At 47.6% G+C, this 9,019-nt stretch overlaps 1 long non-coding RNA gene across 1 annotated transcript; it reads right to left on the bottom strand.

Moving 5' to 3' along the window:
• Positions 1 to 4,574: 4,574 nt before the first annotated feature.
• LOC116335358 lies at positions 4,575 to 8,731 on the bottom strand. Its single transcript, XR_004200631.2, has 4 exons — positions 8,433 to 8,731; positions 6,295 to 6,390; positions 4,816 to 5,018; positions 4,575 to 4,720 (listed from the first exon to the last, which is right to left on the bottom strand). It is a non-coding gene; the product is annotated as an uncharacterized LOC116335358 (long non-coding RNA).
• Between the last annotated feature and the right edge of the window lie 288 nt (positions 8,732 to 9,019).

Below are 9,019 nucleotides of genomic sequence, written 5' to 3'. Positions count from 1 at the left end.
TTTCATGACTGAATATTATCACCTCTGCAGAAACTCTGTGTGTGTGTGTGTGTGTGTGTGTGTCGGGAAGCAGAGCAGCTTCATGTTTATGTTGTCTTTAGTGTCATAGCCTCAGTATGAGCTGCTGTTAGACTGAACCTGCAGTTCCTCTGACGTCCAGCAGGGGCAGCAGTGAGTCAGTCTCCATAGACGTCCATGTTAAAGCTTCACAGCAGAAACAAACATGTTTACAGCCTGAAACACAATCAATCTCTAGAGGTGTCCAAATTCATAGGCGGCGTCCTCCTGAGGACCCAGCCTTCGTGGTCTACGTGGGCCGGGTCCTCAGAAGGTTGGGTAGACCGGAAGTGAGCGGCTGTGAAATGGGACGGTCTAGCCTTCAGATCTCCGTCACCGTTGTCTCGGTGGAGTTTAATAAACTCTGGAGTAAACTCTTGACCGTCTCACACGTCTGTTTAATCAGTTTTCTGTTTGACGTTTATTCAGCTGTGTGAAAACTACAGGGAGTGCAGAATTATTAGGCAAATGAGTATTTTGTCCACATCATCCTCTTCATGCATGTTGTCTTACTCCAAGCTGTATAGGCTCGAAAGCCTACTACCAATTAAGCATATTAGGTGATGTGCATCTCTGTAATGAGAAGGGTGTGGTCTAATGACATCAACACCCTATATCAGGTGTGCATAATTATTAGGCAACTTCCTTTCCTTTGGCAAAATGGGTCAAAAGAAGGACTTGACAGGCTCAGAAAAGACAAAATAGTGAGATATCTTGCAGAGGCATGCAGCAGTCTTAAAATTGCAAAGCTTCTGAAGCGTGATCATCGAACAATCAAGCGTTTCATTCAAAATAGTCAACAGGGTCGCAAGAAGCGTGTGGAAAACCAAAGGCGCAAAATAACTGCCCATGAACTGAGAAAAGTCAAGCGTGCAGCTGCCAAGATGCCACTTGCCACCAGTTTGGCCATATTTCAGAGCTGCAACATCACTGGAGTGCCCAAAAGCACAAGGTGTGCAATACTCAGAGACATGGCCAAGGTAAGAAAGGCTGAAAGACGACCACCACTGAACAAGACACACAAGCTGAAACGTCAAGACTGGGCCAAGAAATATCTCAAGACTGATTTTTCTAAGGTTTTATGGACTGATGAAATGAGAGTGAGTCTTGATGGGCCAGATGGATGGGCCCGTGGCTGGATCGGTAAAGGGCAGAGAGCTCCAGTCCCACTCAGACGCCAGCAAGGTGGAGGTGGAGTACTGGTTTGGGCTGGTATCATCAAAGAGGAGCTTGTGGGGCCTTTTCGGGTTGAGGATGGAGTCAAGCTCAACTCCCAGTCCTACTGCCAGTTTCTGGAAGACACCTTCTTCAAGCAGTGGTACAGGAAGAAGTCTGCATCCTTCAAGAAAAACATGATTTTCATGCAGGACAATGCTCCATCACAAGCGTCCAAGTACTCCACAGCGCGTGGCTGGCAAGAAAGGGTATAAAAGAAGAAAACTAATGACATGGCCTCCTTGTTCACCTGATCTGAACCCCATTGAGAACCTGTGGTCCATCATCAAATGTGAGATTTACAAGGAGGGAAAACAGTACACCTCTCTGAACAGTGTCTGGGAGGCTGTGGTTGCTGCTGCACGCAATGTTGATGGTGAACAGATCAAAACACTGACAGGATCCATGGATGGCAGGCTTTTGAGTGTCCTTGCAAAGAAAGGTGGCTATATTGGTCGCTGATTTGTTTTTGTTTTGTTTTTGAATGTCAGAAATGTATATTTGTGAATGTGGAGATGTTATATTGGTTTCACTGGTAAAATAAATAATTGAAATGGGTATATATTTGTTTTTGTTAAGTTGCCTAATAATTATGCACAGTAATAGTCACCTGCACACACAGATATCCCCTAAAATAGCTCAAAAAGTAAAACAAACTAAAAACTACTTCCAAAACATTCAGCTTTGATATTAATGAGTTTTTTGGGTTCATTGAGAACATGGTTGTTGTTCAATAATAAAATTATTCCTCAAAAATACAACTTGCCTAATAATTCTGCACTCCCTGTATAACTTTAATCTCAGCCAAACCGATTTACTCAGGAACAAATACAACACTGACAAAAGCCAAACAATAACATTTTTAAGTTATCTAAGTAACTTATATATCATGTTTAACCTGAGTAGCCAAAGACCGCGGGGATCTGAAAACGATGAAGCCGGGAGTTCGCTGTTCTCGCCGCCTCTAGTGACCCTTGACCTCCCGGCTAGCTATCGAGCTGGTGGATAACAGACGTCTTTGAAAATGTCGGAGCGCTTTTGCAAATATGTGATGTCTTGATAAACCGTGCAGATATTTGAAGTTTACACAGCTACATTCTCGCCTGAAAATATCTTAAAAGTTTGTGACCCAGAAAGAATAATAAGAGTGATTGTAGCTGCCGTCATAGGCAACTCTCGCATTTAAGTTCATTTTATTAGATATTTAAGGTTGAAACAATTAGTAGTTGAAATATTAAGAAATAAATAGTAATTCATGTTTTGTTGATTAGATTTATATGTTTAAATGTGTTATTTGTGCTAATTGTGCAATTAGATAGGAACCTTTCCTATAGTTCCGTCTGTTGTTGCTAAGAGGGCATTTTTGTTGGCTGACACACTCAGCAAGCTAATTAAGAGACGAGCCACGAGGTTTGCACGTCTACAGAAAGATAAATAAAAGAGTGCCTTTTTTGGACCTCCCCACGACATAAAGATGAAAGTTTTATTCCCTTTGAGTGAGGCCAATGAGGTAAATGTTTATTTTGTTTATTATCGTTGTATGTAAATACGCGAGTGTTGCGTGATATTCCAGTGCAATTCCCGCAGTGTGAAGTGTAATGTGTATTTTATTGATCCTTTTGTTGGAATGTTTCGTTATATAATGCTTAAGGACTTTATTAAGTTTGTATTTCTTTTTAGTTCTGACGGCATTGTATCGGCTGTGGTTGGACATCATTACATGTCAAGACATGTCGAAGAATCCTCCTGTCCGAAATAAATGTCAGTTAAAACGCAAAGAACAAGTTGAGCTTTAAGACTCGAGGGGAGTAACAGTAACATTAAAACTTAGTAGCGTCGGCTGCATTCGGAGTAGTCTACGAATTTGGACAGCCTTTGGCACGTTGCTGTGACGTAATCGGTCTACAAATGCAGCCTCAGGAAGATGCAGCCCATGAATCTGGACACCACCCCCAGTCAACATTTGCCCCCCTTCATAACACCAGTAGGCGGGGAAATGTTTATATAACTCACCTGTTTGCATTATTAGGGGTGTGGCCTCTTTGACTGACAGGTAGATGGTATCTGCAGTTTGGACTTCTGGACCAACCCAGGCTACGTCCACACGTATCCGGGTATTTTTGAAAACGCAGATTTTTCTATGCGTTTGCACCTTTCGTCCACACGTAAACGGCGTTTTCAGTCACTGAAAACGGAGATTTCTAAAAACGCCTGCCAGGGTGGATATTTTCGAAAACCCGCTTTTGCATTTACGTGTGGACGAGGAAAACGGAGAAAACGCAGCGTCATAGGTGTGCGCCTTTTGACGTCCACACTGTGCGCCACGTTATTGTTTCGTGAAATTAATTTCTACAATACTGTTACCGTTAATTGTACTCTCTGCAGTGTTTAAATGCTTACATATACACACACAGTTACTGTCCCTCCACACATACGACTCGGTTCTGCTTCTATGCCCCATCTTTGTTTACTATTTCCACCGAGGCTCCTAGACTTCTGATTGGCCAACATTTCTACGGTTAGGAATATATCGCCACCTGCTGCTTTGGCATGTTCCTAGCAGCGTTTTCCTTCATTTCTGCGTTTTACGTGTGGACGGGATTATTTTTAAAACGAAACGGAAAATCTCCGCAAAAATACCCGTAACGTGTGGACGAGCCCCCAGTATTACAACAAAGCATGTAATAGCCCTGCTGCTGCTCTGCCAAGCGTGGTGTGTACACGCTAACCTGTGTTTACATGTAAAAGTCTTAATAAGGTCTGTTTAAACGTTTCACGTCATTATTTCCATGTTGGCTTGAAATGTCTCCCTCTGCTGGCTCTGCAGCTTACTGCACATTTGGAGGGTCACAGCGTGAAATGGACACTGTGGACGGCGTGTCTTTTACCCACTTTGCTGTGATATCGGGACAACGGGACAGCGTTTGTGCTGTTGGAGCCTTTTTAATGACATCATGTGACCAACAATATGGCTGCTGTGAGGTTACTGTACAGAGCGTCCACAAAGGCGGAGCTCCAGTTTGAGTGAAATTCAAGGATTTTGATTGGATGTTACTAATGAGCAGGTATGTACGTAATTTCTGATTGGATCAAAACAGCCTGGAGTCCATCTTTTATGTACAGTCTACTGTGAGTAAGCACGCGTCACGCCGCTTTCACTGGTCCAGCAGTCAGCACTGGTGGCTGAAACAGGCTGCAATGCGGAATCAAAGGATTCTAAACAGCGCAATGACATCATAAGCGTGATGACCTCATCGGCGGCGTCTGTGGGCGGGTTCACGTAAACAGACTGAGACACTCGGAAAGTTTATTTTCACTGCTTTACTGAGAAAGATCCAAACGCTCTGACAGCGATCACATCAGCACACATCAGCCTCAAAGATTCAGCTGTGGCGTGATCGCCGAAGGCCAGTGATGCCTCCAAGACTGTCACAAGGAGCCACAACACCTGAGGAGGAGGAAGAGGACGAAGAGGAGGAGTTAATGAGCAGCAGATGATGAAGAGTGGAATTCAGCGTGCATGTGACAACTTCCTGTTCTCACCTGAAACTTGATGAAGGTCACAGGAAGTGTCCAGACCTCCTCATGTCCAGCAGCCTGGTGCTCGGCACCCCCTGCAGGAAGTTCTGTCAGCGCTGTATTTTCTTTAGGTTTTGATTTTCTCGTCCAACGCTACAAAAATCAAAACCTAAAAAAACCACAGAGCCGCAGCAGCAGCACAGCGGCGCCGTGGGACACGCCCCTTCCTGTTTAGAAAAAAAACAAACAAAAAACACACTGGGTCACACAGACACTGCTGAAGGAATACCTGAGATCACGCTTCTTTACCCTCCCCCACAGCCACACCTCCAAACATGACGGTCAGCACCGCAGTTTTAGGTCACGCCCTCCCTTAAAGAGGAACCATCCTCTGACCCTGCTCCGCCATGATTCCTAACAGCATCCATGCAGCGATCCAGGAATGTTGTCAGAGCTCGCTCGATGTCAGAAACATTTAGTAATAAAAGGTCAGAGCGGCGTGCCTGTCTGAGGCCACAGCAGAGGGGATACAGCGGCGAACAACAGCTGCTTCACAGGTGACGTGACCTGTGGAGACTGTGCGCCAAGTTTTACCGCACGGTTGCCGGGCTGGTGTCACTACGTCAGTCCTCAGGTGGTTGAACAGGACAGGTGAGCCCTGTGGGGTTCCTGTTCCTGTCACCTGCATCCGATTGTATCCAGATATCAAACATGGCCGACACTGCGGTGATCGTTACCGACCTTGATGCATGCGCACAGTCGAGCTAACATTGGAAAAAGCTCTCGTCACCTGAGACCGCCTCCTCAGCCTGAACACGAGGTGATCGGGGTTGTCCGGGTCAGAGTGCGCTAACACGTGTTTCATCCACTAACGTCCACATCACTGCCGCTCCAGCTGTTCTAATGCGGCGCTCAGACGTCCCTATTATACCCGATGTCCTGACGGGCCTGTCGGAGCAGATGCTGTGCATCGACCGGAGGTCGGACCAGCGAGCTCACCTGTGAGCCCGGCGTCGCTCACTGAGCTTTCTGTCAGCGCCACAGCCCTGCTGCTGTTGCCTAGCAACAGGCTCCCTCTGCATTTCAGCAGGACCGAAGGAAGCTGCAGAGCGTCACGTTCAGCATGCAGCTCTGTAGTAATCAGTAATCAATCAACATTAATGAATCCATATGGATGACCTCAGCAGGCTCGCTGCGTTACATTCTCTAAGGGTGTGGAAACACTCCAACATCTTTACCACGGAAACATGTTTCCATGGTTACTGCTGGATGATGAACAGTGACGGCCATTTAAAACTTTTCTACTCCTGGATCTTTATGACATCATCAGCACCATACAGATTGTGAGGGGCAGCCAATCAGAAGCCAGCTGTCTAAAAGGGGAGGGACTACAGTAACTTGTTTCAGACAGATGATGATGTTAGGATAGAGGAGTATGACTGCGAGCCCTGAATCATGCTAAGCTGCTCTGAGTAAAAGATTCTGAGCATGCTGAGTTCTCACCTGCTGTCATGGCAACAACCTCTGGAGATCAACACCGCAGTCGTGGATGAGGAGCTGACACTGTCAGTCAGAGCCAATCATAACGGAGAGACACAGCTGCACAGAGAAGAAGAGGGCGCAAGTTATTACAGGCAGCACCTAGGAAACACTCCACACAACAGGGGGGGCTGTTCCCGACTCGGAAAACTCCATTCCTCCTGGTCGTTGAGCTATCGATCCCGCTTATTGGTTCTTGCACTTGTGTTATGATCAGCTGATTTTAATTGGCGTGTCGGAGGAGGAAAACGGTGGCGCAGTCTCCAGCGTGGATATGCACGTCACTTTTATTTTATTGCACAAAAGGACGAGATACAAACTGCAGTCTGCTGCTAACACAACTTCACTCTTTACAAGCATCTGCACAGACAGCATGCTAACGCTAAGCTAGCCAAGAACCCAGAGTGCACCAGGTAACAAACAGATGAGCAGTCAGACTGCAGCCTCCTCTACCTGTTCAGAATCACTGTTGCGACCGCTTTTTGTGCTGGTTTTCATCATTGCGTTGTACTAAGGCAGGGGTGGGCAACTCCAGGCCTCGAGCGCCAGTGTCTTGCAGGTTTTAGATATCACCCAGGTTATCACACCTGAATCAAATGATTAGTTTGTTACCAGGCCTCTGGAGAACTACAAGAATGGTTGAGGAGGTAATTTAGCCATTTGAATCAGCTGTGTTGGATCAAGGACACATCTAAAACTTGCAGGACACCGGCCCTCGAGGCCTGGAGTTGCCCACGCCTGTGCTAAGAGAAAGACCTGAGAGACGTGTGTGCTGCTACGTGGGGCTGTAGCCTCGGGGTTATATCGTTAGATGGTAATTACGAGCGCTTCAGATCATTTTACACTGGAACATGAAAGTAACGAATAGTAGAACAAAGTGTTCTGTGTAATATGTTACTGATGACAACAAAGAAGGAAACCTCAGCAGGCTCAAACATGCGACCCACAGCGTGTAGTTCATTTACATGACTGTAATGACTTAGTAATGCTGGTGACAGACAATCCATAAGAGACTGAATACTGGGATCGCTCAATTCCTATCAGTTCCCATCCCCAGCCAGCTGATGACATCATAATGTTAAACTGTGACATGAAATGTGGACCGTGGGTTCAGGACCTCAGCGTCCACGCACATAAACATCGCTCAGCTGGAAATGAATCTGCAGTAATCCTGATGACAGGCAGGCAGCTGTACACTCTGAAATCTGACTGTCAGAGCAGCACCTGAACAGAGCATCGTAAATAAAGCAGAGTCCATCATTATTTTAATTTCACACACAGAGACCAGCTGTCAATTTACCTTCTTATAAATATACATCATCTTTTCTAAAGAAAGCTCGTTTGTATAAATGTGAAGATGCATTTGTGGTTTTCCTGTAAACGTCAAACTACACCACTCCGTGCGGATGCTTCAGATTATAAAGATGAAACGTTTAAATGTTGGCGGACATGTTCTCCCTTTTATTGTTTCATATTACACATTTATTTTAATCGTAGACACGAAAAGGCGTTTTGATATTCACATATGAGAACACAATAAGAACATCTCCACACTGAAGGTGAAAATGAACGCTGACAGCCTGCAGTTACCCGCTGATAAACCTTAAAAGGGGCGCATTCCGAACCCCATTGAAGAAATCTCCGTTTTAACGTTGGTGTTAAATTTCCCGGGATAGCGAAGGAAACCCTTCAGATCGGTTAGCGGCCGGTAACGGCGGGCTGTGCCGCTGTTTTCGGCAGCCTCGTTTATCCCCCAGTTATTTGGACCTGGACGGGAGGACTGAGGTTTCCACCCAGTCACGTAGGTTTCGGCGCCGCCGACGAGAATGGTATTTATCGACGACAGCGACACATAAAAACGCTAAAAAGGTTCATTTTTCTTACACGCAGCTTCCTTATGGGTGAGCCGAATTGACGGGCGGCTTCTCGGCTCTCACTGAGGACATTACACCGCAGTTCAGGCGGAAAAGACGGGAGCGGTCAGCGCCAGGAGCGAAAACCGGGATTTCTGACGGCTGCTTCGGAGCTAGCCGTTAGCAGCTGCTGCTAGCGCTGCCGCAGCGGTCAGCCACCGCTGCTGCAGTGCGGACGGACGGACTCACGGGCAGAGCGCGGACCGCTCCCGGTGCTCCCCGGCCCCGCGGACAGGCCGCTGGCTCTCGGCGAGGACTCCTCCCGTACCCGCGAGCCCTGCCGTCGATCCATCGGGGCGTTAGACCGTGAGGACCGGACCCTCCGTCTCCTCCGTTCGGTGCCAAGATGTCTGCGCCGCGGCGGAGCTCCGCGTCAGCTGACGGAGCCCCGCCGGCCGCGTCCCGCTCAGAGCACCGCCCTCCTCCGCCGGGACACTCCCTGCCCTGCGGGACAACAGCTGACCGCCGCGGCTCCCTGTGCCAGCGGCCCGGGGTCTGGTGTCGATGTGGTTCGAACACCGGCGCGTCCCGGTCCCCCGCCGTGCCCGCTCCCGGAGCCCGAGGCGGCAGCTGAACGGTTTGGGACGCGTCCCAGCAGAAAATAGTGCGGTGTGAACACGAGCCAGTGACGTCACTGTCCGGGCCCAGACATCAGGGGTCCCCAAAGACCAAGGTTAGGCTTCAGGGTGACCGTGGGAGAATGTGTTCACTACAACGAATTGATGAAGGAGGCGTGTTTTGTTTCTGAGTGGAAAAGTTCAGATTGAAGCTCTTCA

Source organism: Oreochromis aureus, linkage group 14 (genome assembly GCF_013358895.1).
Source record: "Oreochromis aureus strain Israel breed Guangdong linkage group 14, ZZ_aureus, whole genome shotgun sequence".
In the NCBI taxonomy this organism is placed as follows: Eukaryota; Metazoa; Chordata; class Actinopteri; order Cichliformes; family Cichlidae; genus Oreochromis; species Oreochromis aureus.
The sequence above is the reverse complement of the archived record's forward strand: the minus strand, read 5'-3'. Positions and strand labels throughout refer to the sequence as shown.